The following is a 13,676-nucleotide window of genomic DNA, read 5'->3' on the forward strand; positions in this document are numbered from 1 at the left end:
TCTTTCCTTTGCCTTTTTTTTCCAGGCTAGGGAGACCCCTGTGTTAACATCTGTGCTCCTGTTTTCCTCTGAAGTACAGCAAGCATAGTGTAGCAGGCTTGTGTGCCTCCTACTTTGCCAACAATATTTTTTTCCCACAGTTTTCCTCCCTAGTGGATTAGATATACAATGCAGATTTACTTTCACGGGGGCACTTTCCCACCTGACTTCCTATCTCTTCATCCATCAAACCAAACAGCCACATTGATCTGCCAGTAATCAGAGCAACTGGGGCTCATCCCATTCTCAGTGTTCCTTGGGAAGTGCTTTTTCTGTTTGTTTCAACCATTTCACTTTCTTTCTCTGTAGCTGAACTCTCAATGACAGCTTGAGGTTTATTTTTCCAGCTGTTATATTTTGCTTAATAGCAATAAAATTACTTGTTTGGATATTTCACAGTATCAATAAATGAGCTGTCTATGTTTTATTTTTGCAGTCCAGTTCAGATCTGGACTACGATTCATTCTTCCAGAATGTGATTGGGAGACAGTAAAATATTTATTGTTCAAAGAATAACATAGGGTCAAACCTAGAGTTTGCTACCCAAGGCTGGAACTGGATTTCATTTCTGCTTGTTTTGCCTTGATTCACTGATTGCACTGATGCTACCTTAGTGTATATCAGAGGTAGCTAAGGGCACAAACAAACTCTCTTTTATTCCGTCTTTATAACAAGTTAATTAAAAGATTGGACAGTATTTTGAAAGATCTGAAGTCTTGATTGTAAGGATATTTTGGTACTTAATTATCTCCTGCTAATGACTTGGGACTTGGTTTGCAACTACTCCCTTGCCAAAATTTCCTCAAATTTTATACTGCATTTGCAGCATTGTATTTTGCTTGCCCCTTTTCATCTGAGTGGTTGAGGCTGTTCCTATCTTTCCCTCAGTTTCAAAATAAACACCTGCCCCACCCATGATTAAACTTCCTATCAGCTTAGCATTATTACTGAATTTTCTGATGTGCAGCTAAAAGTTTCCCCTAACCCTATTACTTGTGTGTGGGATGGGGCAGAGGGAGGCACCCTAACTGCTAAAGGGCATGGAGACAAACTGACAAAATGCAGAATGCATTTTTTGACCAGATCCTCATTTTGGGGCATTAAGCTTTTATGTCTCAACACTTCCCTTTTTGAGGCATGGTGACATTTGCATACGTGAATGTGTTTTTGGTGAAGGTAACTTCATCACCAGCACTGGGAGCTTGTATTTCTCCTAATTACAATGGAACCAATCTGAATCTCCCAAACCCAGTCTTTTAGTATTTTTAGTTCAATATATCGCTCCACCCCTGGCCAGCCTGTATATGGTAAACCTTCTGCTATTTCCTATTCAGTTAGTCAATGCTGGAGCCAAGCTAGTTTCAGTTCCTGAAGCAGAACCAAGCAAAGCAAATGTGGTTAGAATGGAGTTCACTGGAAACATTCCCAAAAGATAGCAGATTTACTCCCAAGTGCACACTGATCCACCTACAGTGGAAAAGAAGCATCATTTGCAAATCATAACCTCTTCACTCTGTGTAGGTTCTGTCCAGACACTTACAGGCCTTTGTTAATGGTCTGTACTTAAAAAGAATTATGAAGAAGACGCTGTAGGCTCTTCACAAGCAGACTATAATTGAAAATACTGTTAAGCATCTTTGCAGTGGAAGTTATCCCCTTAGTTGTTGAAATATTGCAGCTGAAGTGTACAAAGGGGGCAAGAGAAGAGGTGTGTAAAGAAGCTGCTTAAAATAGGCAAATGCATATTAAGTAAATGTAGGTCCCTAAACTGGATTAAGGTGACACATCTATTGCTCTACTTTCATTGTTTTATTAGACTGTACCAAACCCTAGCTGCTGGAACATATAACGTCTCTAATTTTGCTAGCCAGGAAGATTCTTAAATGCAAGTGTGCTCAGGTAGGGAGAAAGGAGGCAGCTGCAGTGCTGTGCTGTTTAATAAAACACTTCACCAGGCATATTTAGCAGGGAGGAGCACTCCATGGTAGAGTCCATCTGAGTCCAAATCTGGAGCTGTTAATTGACTTTAGATTGGTCTATGAGGGTCTTCTCCTCCAGGGGAAGCAGCATTGTTGGCCGCCCTGAAGTATGAGGGTGAAGGGTAAATAAATACAAAATTGTTGCATTCAGTAGAGGCTGTCGATTTGTGCCAGGTGAGGTCTGTATTCTGCTTCCCTGAAAGTAATCCTAAAAAACGCTTTGTAGAGTACTCCAGTGGATTTCTGCAAAACTGTCACTAGCTTCTGCTTCCCTTAGATGATAAAGCTTGCAGGGCAGAGACAATATTTACCATGTTTTGCTAAAGAAATATCTGAATTTCTCCTCCAGCAACTTTTCAGCCTGTTCTTCAAATTAGAAGGGTAGAGGTCTTGAAAAGAAAATTCTGGATGTTTAGTGAAAATAAAAAGTCGAATACAGCGCAGAGGCCCAAGTTGTGTCTCCCACTCTTGTGCCTCCCCCTCTCCCCAGGGGATGATTGCAGTAGAGGTGGAACACTTACTAGACACTGGGGAATCCATGTAGGAATTAGTCTCAAGGAACAAAATCAATAGCAAATCTGGCTTCAGTAGCTCTTCTGTTCACAGGGTTAATTGTTTAAATAAAGGAATGCAGTAATAGAGACGTTTCACTTCAGGCCTCTCTCTTTTAGAGACTCTGTAAGTATTTTCTAACCCAGATTCAAGAACAACAATGTGTAGCTGTGCTGGAACAAGTGCTATTTTTAAGTTTCCTGTGGTTTGAGAAATTGTCAGATTTCGCTGTCTGAAGGATCGAGGGATCCAGAAAACTAGTTCTGAGTTTCTGGTATGAACGTTGAATGAATACAAAAATGAATAGACACTGATTTTCTGCATTGTAGCAGATGAAAGAAGATTAAAGATCTCAGCTATGCTAATGTCAATCCAGAGCAGCTCCAGCAACTGCAGGCTTTAGTTAAATAAATATTATTTAACCTAGTTCAGGAAAATCCCTCCACTACTACAAAACAAGTTTTTCCACTCTTACGGGTCATGACCGTATACGGAAGCAACCCACGCTGATAACCTGTTGCACAACTGATACCGAGTAAGAGTCTTCAAAGAGCAAGTCTCTGCACCTGCTGACCTCCGGTCTGTCTAGCAGGCCTGTCCAGGTTTAAATGATGTAAGCTGCCATCTCCTGTGCCGATCTAATTCTAGCCATTAGTCAGTTGTGCACAGGAGATGCCTTTTTTTGGTGCAAGCAGAGACAGTTAACATACAGAGATCTATATATACTAGTAAACGTCCCATTGTACATGGGAAGATCTGTCTGTCTTCCAGCTGCATCTGTGATGCTGTGGCCTACCTGCCACTTTGTGGATTTTGTTACGGAATAGTTTCTGGAGCTCTGCTGGCTCTCACTGGTATGGCTGTTCCTATGTATGTGTGTTATCGGGCCTGGTATAACGTGTTAAGACTCCACAGTAAAAATACTTTTCTTTTTTGTTATTATAACACCATAGGTGCTATTTATGTGTTTGACATGCTCCCTGTGACACGCCCTTTCTTGTTTCACAGCCAGCAGTGCCTATGAACATCTTTCTTCTTTGTCTCTCCTGCCCATGTATTCGCATGCACCATAAATATCTATAGTTATGATTAAATAGAAAAGAGACACAGTGCCAGTACTTGTATATTGGCATAGGGGAAGAAGAGGACAGAGAAGAGGTAAGAGTTTTGTTTTTATGCAGACTGAAACATTACAGTAGCAGAAACGATGGCACTTACAGTAATGTCACAATCTCCTGAATAATATAATTCCATCATTGCCTGGAAACTTAGCACTTACGCAGGGATGTATTTCACTCTTGAGTAACTGTACAGCATCTCAGCAAATGACTATTACTTTATACATCCAGGAGATCATGAGGGCTCCTGCATATTTGTTGGCCACAAGACTTCTTTCCAGCAATGCAACTTGCATAGGCCTTCCCATGCACCTTTGAACCAACTTACCTTCTAGACCACATGTCACCCTGTGCCCTCTGCCTCTGCGAGTGGGGGGACTCTGACGAGACTGTGATGGGAGCCCATTGCTCTCTCTTGTATAGACTAAGTGAAAGCACTGTATTGCTCCTTGCAATTCAACAAGTTACTGGAGGCAAACACCAGACTTTGAGGCATTTTTTGTCTTTGTTTGATATTCTCATCTCTGTTTCCTCATCTGAATTAACTTCAAGGCACTGACACCTTTCTCATATCCTCTCAGTTTGGCTGACGTCTTTTTTAAGACCTTCAGTAGTGGAGCACGGCAGCAGTCTCTTCTGGTTCACATGTATTTATAAGAATCCAGAAGCCTTTCCTGTGTGACATTAGACCAAAGAAACCAGCAGTATGCTTCTGCCCATCTGGGGCCGTAAAGCAGCATATATACAATGCTCTTAGCAGGGACTTCTGTATGAGAAACATCACATTTTATGCCATACAATGCACCGATCCTAGAAACTTTAAAAATATGATAGGGGAATGGTACACAAATGAGCTGTTGCATGGCTTATAAAATTCTGGTGTGGCTTTACATTGCAAAATGACACATCTGGCATCTAGCTGAGAGAGTTTTTAAACTTTTTTTCCCCTACCCCAAAGTGGGAAGCAGGGGAAAAAATAAAAGTCAAATTGCCCAAAATAACATGCATTAACAGTATATGGCTATCTGTGCCCTGTGAAAATGGAGAAAATATATATAATCAGCACATTATGTTGTTGACCAAAACAAAACTGGAAAGTTTAAGAACAACTACTGTATAATGTCAGATTACCATGGTGTCTGGTTTTGGGAGCCTCATTCTCTTCTTTGAGAGTTATTATGCTGACGTATAAAAGAGAAAAGTAAATGGAAACCAAGAAAGATACCATTTTCCCTCCCCCCCCCCCCCTTTTCTTTTTTGGGGTGTTTTTTTTTTTTGGGGGGGGGTTTTTTTTTTTTTTTTCCTTACCCATTCCAGTACCTAACTACTATTTAAGATTGCTTGCCAGCCTGGGAAGTTGTTATGCAGGTTGCCCTTAAATAGCTCGCGTTTGACTGCAGAGCACCTGTTAGTTGATTGGGAGACAGTAAAATTCAGGGCATAGGCATCCCAAACACAAAGGATTGCTTGTGGAAAAAGACCTTGTTGATCTTGGATGAAGTTATAACCACCACTTGATGACTTTAGTGAGGCATTGTATGGTGTACTAAGTCTGTACATGTGTTTCTGTGTGTGAAAAAAACAGCACCTAAGCTAAACAGAAGAGAACAGAGCTAAACCGAGTCTCCTCCTAACGGTTTGCTTCAGGTGTATTTTATGGAGCACTTTTGAAAGAACTTTTTGTTTAAGCCCCTTGGAAACTCTTTTCAAAACCCCTGCGCAGAAGTGCTGGAGCCTGTGGGCCACCTTCCTGCTCAGAGCTTGCATCTTGTAGCTCACGTCTTTCCAGTACAGACTTCAGGCCATCAGATCAGGTGTTCCAGACCCTGCAGAAGTCGTTTGCCTTGGTGGGAGGTGGAGGAGCTTGAAATAAATGAGAATTTTTACAGAAAAGTGTTCTCTCTCTATCCCAGTACCTGTTCGTTCAGCTGTTACCACACACTGCTGACCCTTAACTTTGCTTTGTGCCTCCTGGTTGCTCTGCTCTCTGGAGGCATTTATCCCTTCTCTTAGAGTCACCTTTGTGTTCTGACTCATTCACTATTGTGTTTGTGGTTAATTTTATGGGGTGAAGCAACTGGGATAACCTTGTGAAGATCAAAACAGAGTACTTTTAAGTGACACACAGTTACAGTATTAATTTTCAAATACATTCAGGAAAAATACTGACATTCGTTTGTTCTTTACAGGAGCATGCTTGTTTTGAAAGATACGCAGCAAAAACTTTTCATGATAACATAGTTAATCTATGAAATAACTTGTTCATTTTCAGAAATTTTGTTTTAAAAGAACTACTCTAAACTGCCAGGATTCATGAAGCTGTTCCCCAGAAGGCATCAGTCTAATCCAGAGCCCACTAGAGTCCGTAAACATCTTTTTGTTTTGCTGACTTGGTTTCCAGTAAAGGACTGAGTTATGAAGCATGGTGACACCTCTTGGTCATGCTGACTTACATCTGTAGGATCTCCTTGCTTCTCAGGACCTCTCTTTTTGTGGTTCAACTGTAGTCTGCCGAAATAACTTTGACTTTCTTAGCAAGTGTTGTTACTCACTGCAAGGCTTGACAAAATTTCTGCTCACTTTCAGAGCTAGGCCATTTAGTGAATTTGCACAATATGAACAGCGTTGCCCAAAATGTTTACAGTGAACAAAGCCATACCACTATATTTTTGGCAAACAAACAGCTATATTCTGAATACTTGCAGGTTCTTTTAAATAACCACTGCATCCTTTCCCAGTAGCTCTCTCAGGGGCTGCTGCGCAGGCTGATGGGAAGGCTGCTTTGCGCAGAAGTGAGATTTGCCACCAGACAGGGCAGCCTGTTCCATTCATAGTGCCTGCAGGAACTGGGTGGGAGCTGATAGTTACTTCTTACCATACAAGTTACTTTATACCTTTCTTTTAACATTTCAACCAGAAATGAGTTATTTCTTAAGCACTCTGCAAGGCAGCACCTCTGAAATCTTGCCGAGTTTGGGATTTACCACCCCACTACACACACACAATACCTGCTACCCCATTCCAAATGCCAGAACGAACACAAGCACATGTTTGAACATAAGGCATCCAGGCTCAGGTTGACGGAAAGCCAAGCAGTACACGGATCACATGCAGCAAAGCTGATCTTTTGCTGCAGTTATTGTTTAAAACCTGATTATTTGTGCAGGCTGGATTCTGAAACATTTGGTTTGGAGCTGGACGAGCAGAACCAACAAACTGGATGATTGCCCGGTGTGCTACAACAAAGGCAGAGAAAGAAGGAGCCTCTGGTATCATTCAAGCGCTTGACTGTTTTTTTTCAGCAGGTATTTTTTCAGTTCACAGCAGGCCATTGACACCAGAAAGTGCAGCAACAGCAACCTCAGTGGTGAAACTGCCGATGTTACAATCGGAGGGAGATAAAGCGAAGTGGAGTGGCAGTACCAGGAAATGGCTGAGACATCACATGACAGAGGATATGCACTCTGTAGCAGAGGGACGTATTTACTTACAGGCTAGACTTCCACCAGACTCGACCAAAAGCAGTTTTAGCTAGTTATTTGAATTACCTGACCCACTTGCAGTAGGAAGTCATTATATAGATAGTAAATACCTACCCCACCCTTGGTAGGCAGACAGAGTCTTTGCCAAAATGGTCTAGTTCAGCTTCGCAGAATATAAAATATTGTACCTTTCTAGTTAAAGCTGTCATTGCAAAGACATTAGAAGCTGCTGCTGTTCCAGTAAACTGCTCCACTTCTTGGCATTCGATCATTGTGGAGAAAGCCTCTAGGATTTACCTCCTACCACCACCTGGAACACAAATCATATGCAAAGAATAAGTCGGAAATTTTTCTTAAGGTGCAAATCACTTATTTCTCCCACTGATGAGAAAAGCTCCCAGGCCCTCTGGCAGTCAGGGAAGTTGCCTGTGACGGAGGATACCGATAGGAGCTTTACACAACCATTCATTTGAAGTGTCAAATAGAGACTCCAAGACAGTTTTTCCTAAACTTGTTTTATTTTCTTGTAATGAAAGCTGTAGCTAACTTAGCACACATAACATGCTTGGTGATTAATTATTGTTAATTGATGGATGGGTTTAAAATTTTAAGCAAGATGCTTGAAACATTATCTACAAGTTATCATTTTTTAAAAAAATTATGTTGCTGTTATAATAATTCGTAACTGTAAATTCTTTTCCCCATAAATAGATGAGATTTCACCAAAATCTGTGGCCTGCACCAATGTTGACCTTTAGCATAACCCTGTAAATTATCACCATAATAAGACTCTGATCTACTTACACCAGAATATAGTTGGAGAAAGTCCATGAAAAGACAGCAGGTTTATACTAATGCAGCTAAGAGCAGGTCTGGTCCAAAATAGATTTTAAAGCATTCAAATTAGAATGATGATAGCCTTTGCCTGGGCTGTAGGAATAGGTGATGATAGAAAAGGAAGAAGAGAAGAACTGCTGATAGAGGAGTCTTGTCTTCTAGTGCGCATATATCTCAGTTTAATTTTGCTTATATTTTGTGGGACTTCTATATTATGTGAGGTTTATATTATGTGAGACTTCAGATACTGATACTTAAGATACTGGGATGGGCTGGAGCAGTTCATTTAGCAGAAACTGAAGTGAAAATTTTATTTCCTTCAAAGGTCACTTCTCAGAGTTCAGGGGGTAACTTTTCATTTTATAAAACCAGGGGACAATCTTGCTTGTCCTCCTCTGCAAAACCAGTGACTATTTGCTGAAGTTGACCTGATCTATCTGTATGCATGGGGCTCGTGTATTGCTGCGGAGTTCTCTGTGCATCGCATGCTTGCTGCCTGGGTTGGATAGGCTTAGGAGAGACCACAGCTAAGTTAAAAAGCATTTACGCTCCTATTCTCCTGGATCATTAGTCACGTATGTACGGTGTTAAGGACAATGTGTCGCATTGGGCTCAACAGGGGATTTTAATGCACTAAGGCAAAGATCCATAAAGGACGTAGGTACCCAGCTCTGAGGCTGGGATTCAGAAGCCTTAATTAGGACACTGCTTTGCCTGCACAGTGAGTTGGGAGAATTCAGTGTCTAGTAATAGGATTCACATGTACCAGTACTCTGAGCAGGGGGATTGAGTTAGCGAGCTGGAAAAATGTTGAAGAAAAGGATATGTTTCTGTGCTTCAGTTGGTACCTAAGCCCTTTTCTCAGATCTGACCCTGAATGCTGAAGTTTTAGTAATATGTACCAGTCAGCCTGTGTTTACAATTCCACTGAATTTCCTTAGGGAAATAAATCAAAGTAAACTTTTTTTCATTTGACCCTGTTATTACAGTAGAAAGCCTAACACCAAACTGCACTGGAGGCCCAATGCTATACTGAAGCCACACTTCCCTTGTTTCCATTCTGCTTATGAACACCCTTCATCAACTAATCACTGTTTGGCACAGTATTAAATTTAATCACTGAACTCCAAGACATTGTAATGTGTCTACCTACTCCATGGTTCCATTTGGATGGAAATTTTCTATCTCGTTTAAAGACTATTAAAACCCTGCCTTTCTTGTGCAGAACAAAAGGGTATTGTTTACTTTGTTTTTCGTTATTTTCGTATTCAACAAAAGATGATTATTCTGTCTCCTCAGTGCTGAGATCCCTGTGAACATGTAGACCTCCTCTCTACTTGCTTTTCTTTCCCCTGGGTGACTACAAAATAGAAAAATTTCCTTCTCACAGAAGCTTATGGTTGAAATGCACAAAAGCAAATGTTATTTATCTAAACTTTCAAGGCTTTTGTAATGAAGGTATTAATTAAAAAGTTGATGTGAGGCATAATTGAATAAAGAAACAATGTCACAAGACACAGCAGAAGCAGCAATGAGATTAACACACAGTTATGGTTAAGAATTAATCTTTCATGAAATAAGAACAGTTGTTTCAATTAAAACCTTTTGACCTTTTAAAAGAGATGCAGCAAACCCACAAACGTGTAGTTGTTTGGATCCTGTTATTGCTATCACGTTGTAACCTAAGGAGAATAGCTTTTTGATCCTACAACTAGGCAGCCTGTGGGCAGGAGAGCAGGGTTCTTGCTTTTTGAGAGCTAGTAGCCCATTCACAGTGGGTTGACTTTCAAAAGACCCATTTATTGAATGACGCAAGGTGCAAATTATGACTCACTCTGCATAGGTTAAGTTTGTAAAACTGAACCTATATTCATCTTCCTAGCACCTACACAGCTGCATAATGTATTTATTATCTCTGGGGTCCCATTAACCCTTTTAGAGGCTTAAAAGTGATCTGCAATACAACCCAGACAAATTGATGTTCTTAGCTAGTGAATTGAAGTTTTTTATCAGTGGTCATCTAGTGAATGGCAGATTTTCCTCTCTCTGGCCAGGATTAGGTCACAGAGTGGCCCAGCAGCCTGGGTTTCAACATTTCCTCCTGTTCTAACAGCCCTCATAAAAAATACGTTGATTGCTGGTGGTGTTTGCTGATATATTACACTATGTTTTCCAGGTCTCAACCAGATGAACCAGGTACTCTTCGATCTCTTGAGTCCTCTACTGATCTTGCAATGATACTGTAAGTAATCGTTGTTTATTATAAACAGCTTTTTAAGCAGAAGTTTGGTGCTAGTCCAGCACATTTTATTAGTTGAAACATTTCCTTGTATTTCCCACTTGTATCGCAACCTACTTTTTATGGTAGATTTAAGGGTATGGGAGCAGTTTTGCTGCGTTTGCAAGGCCTCTAAAAGGACAGAACCACCTCTTCACCTTCTCCACCCATCTCCTTCCCTGTCTTCCCTCCTTTCAAAGGCAGAACATCAGGAAGTTTGGAGATTCAGATGTGGTTTCTAAACCTGTGTCAGTGAGGAAGGTCTACTGCGCTGCTGGAAGTGGTGTGCAGCCACTTGTTCCTGTATTTCAGCTCTCCTTCCTCTCAGGAAACCCAGACTTAAAGGGAAGGAACACCCCAAATGACCCTTGTACATGTCATTGCAAAAAATGGTGGTTGCTTAAAAAAAGGGTGTTACCTTACATGCAGGGCTTCATTTCTCCACCTATTCCTCTACTGCGCATGTTACAAATAATGATAGCTATTACAGGACTGGCTGTATGGGACGCACACTGAGAAATGTAGCCCCTCTTTCTTTGACCCCTTGTCTGTAGTCCTAACTCAGCAGAATTTTCCTTGTCTGGTAATATGGCCGGACTAGAGGAGGGACTGTACCTTCTCTTATTACTGTGGGTGAATAAATACTGCAAAAAGCCTTTCTCCAATGTTGAATCAAACACTGAAATTAATTTACTTCCTCTCTGTTCATAAATACTATGTGTGTCAGCTTTCTGCAAGCCACGCTATGCTAACCTACTTGCAGAGATTCCTATGAAAAGAAGTGGCAAAATTGCATGTAGGATTATTTACAGCAAACTAATGTGAAAAATGAACATTGGCCAGATAGATACTTGTCTGTGTCTTCACTCAGGGAACACATATTACCCTGCGACTTTCATGGTCAATCACATCTAAACATAAAATGTGAGTTTCAGAAAACATGTAAGGAGCAGATTGGAAGTGACTATAAAGATATATATGCTGTTGTTTTTAAGCCCATAATAAAACTTACTGAATACTGATGAATAATAGATGCATTGAAAGGAAATTACGATCTGCTCCTGCTTAATCCTTGAAAGAAAAAAGCAAATTCGCTTATGAATTCTCTGTAACGGTTTATTCTTTAAGACAGAACAATGGAGGCTTGGTACGAAACTCACTGGAATCAATAAAAAGACCCCCATTTTATGCCCCAAGTTTGTAGCCTACACAGAAGTCTGTTATGGCAGCTGCCACCTTTACTAACACACCAGGGTTCGGACCAGGTTCCTCTAGGGCTACAGCAGTAACGGCTCTTAAGTCTGGCTGAAACAGTCTGATATTCCCTGTGGATGGGGCACAGTGGTGGACCTGTAACACGCACTCACCTGTGCGTTACGTCACTAAGTCTAGTATGTGCTGTTCCAGTTGTAGCTCTTGTAAATTAAGCAGAGAAATAAGCTGCTTTTTCACTTCATGCCACTGCTGAAATATGATCCAAGCCTCAGGTAGATTCCAGCTGTGATCTTGCTCCTTGGTTATGAACATACATTTATGTTCTCAAGACATTAGAGCTCCTTCTACACAGGCAAAAATTGTAAAAACAAAATGAACAACGTTCTCTGTGTACAGTAGAGTTATTTAAAGTGCCTGAGGGTTTGAACATAAGCAGACACTGTGCTCGCATACAATATAAGCAAGACCTCTGAGTTTTGGCATTTAAAATGACAATTAAAAATAGAGCAGGCATGTTTCAGCAACTTTATGGGACGTCATAAACATCCAGAAAAGGATTCCAGACAAAAGTAAAGATTCACAATAAGGATTCTTTTCTTCTTTTTGTTTCCTACCTCAGTTTTTAGTGTGATGTGTTGTGACGCACCAAAAAACTAATGAAACAAAAGTAAAGGGCAGAAGGTGTCTTGCTCATTGGAAGCTATTGTAGGACAGAAAATGCTTCTTTCAGAGAGTCAGAGTTTACAATCTGTATGGCTCTGTTCAGATAATTGTTTTAGCTTCCTACTAAAAAGCCCCAAACAAGTCTGGAAGGTGAAAAACACTTTCCTCAACACAGAAACAGACACAATAGACTCAAAATCTCTCCCTGGCACAAGTTTGCATACCATGACACTACCTGAATTTTCTTGGATATATTTACTATAGGAACGATGCTACTGCATAGTCAGTCAGCTATTCCCACTGTAGCCTCCTGACAGCATGCCATGGATTATGAAATTTTGTGTCGTATCATGTACCTTTAAGCAACATAGTGTTTACAAATTTATAAGGCACATCCTGTTGTGAATGTGTTTTAAGCATTAAGCTAAAATGAGAAGAAGAACCTGAATCTCAAGTTAAGGATTTAATTACAAGGCCTTTCTTCCTCAATACTTTTTTTCCTGCCACTTGTAAACCCTTTGACAAAAAGAGTTCCTCAGCCTCTTTGGTTTTTTGTATCTGAATTTCTCCTTAATCTACTCCTTAATCTCCAAAATGCCTTGAAATGTTGTTATGACATTGAGTGGAATTTCCTCTAGGATGGTCAGCTCTTCCCTAGCCTTAAGATGGGAGACAAATTGCAGTTTGTTTTTAGATAGTTCTGAAATCCATCTCTTCTCTTTATGACACTTTAGCAATGTGTTTTGTTCTGTGCATGCATTGAAACCACATAGCTAGCAACTGACCCACCTAATGATGCTCAGCCAAAACAAATGCCCCCCCAGCTTTCCTGGGTTTCTCTCAGTCCGCCCCCTCACCATAGGAGTAATGCGTGGCTCCTCTATTTTTTTTTCCACCTCTCACTTTTGCATTTGGAAAAAAATGTAAAGTCTTGTAGAGTTTTTGGGGTATTTGCAGGGAATTTACCTTCTTCCGCTATGCAGGGGCCAAGGAACAGTTAGTCTCTTCTTTCTTGCCACTGGACACCAGCATTGAGATTGTTTTTCAGGACTCAGGGCTAAGTGAGCATTAGGTTCCTGCCACCCCTGAGTTAAGCAATGCTCTGCATTAGTGATCCAGCGTCTCAATCAGGGCAGGAAGTGCATAAACCAATCCACAGGGACTGGGAACGAGACATCTGCCATAAAAGAGGGAGATAGAAGGTATCTTAGGGTTACATTTGTTTCCTGTGGCTGTGCATTTGCTTTGTTTTCATTTTCCTTTCCCCTCCCCCTTGCAACAATTCAAGACTATGTAGGAGCTCTTTTTTCCCCTTTACCTGTATTTATTTCCTTTAATTAGGCAATAATTTTGCAATCTGAGGGATTCAGAGGCAATCCCACTCTCCCTTTCTACCTTGCTAGTTGTAGCCTCTTGTTCCTAACCCTGCCACAATTGCAATGCCATGCTGTGAAACAAAGTTCAAAGGTCTTTTTTTGTTTGTTTGTTTTTTACCTTGCATTCCTTCCCTTTC

General features: G+C 40.7%; 1 long non-coding RNA gene across 1 annotated transcript in view; it reads left to right on the top strand.

Moving 5' to 3' along the window:
• LOC103913321 overlaps positions 1-13,676 on the top strand; it is a 133,608-nt gene that overhangs the window by 43,494 nt on the left and 76,438 nt on the right. The window contains exon 4 of the long non-coding RNA XR_663416.1: positions 10,184-10,249. This is a non-coding gene — a long non-coding RNA (uncharacterized LOC103913321). The remainder of the gene's footprint in view (positions 1-10,183; positions 10,250-13,676) is intronic.

The sequence above is a fragment of the Pygoscelis adeliae genome, unplaced genomic scaffold, assembly GCF_000699105.1.
Source record: "Pygoscelis adeliae isolate BGI_AS28 unplaced genomic scaffold, ASM69910v1 Scaffold181, whole genome shotgun sequence".
Taxonomy (NCBI): Eukaryota; Metazoa; Chordata; class Aves; order Sphenisciformes; family Spheniscidae; genus Pygoscelis; species Pygoscelis adeliae.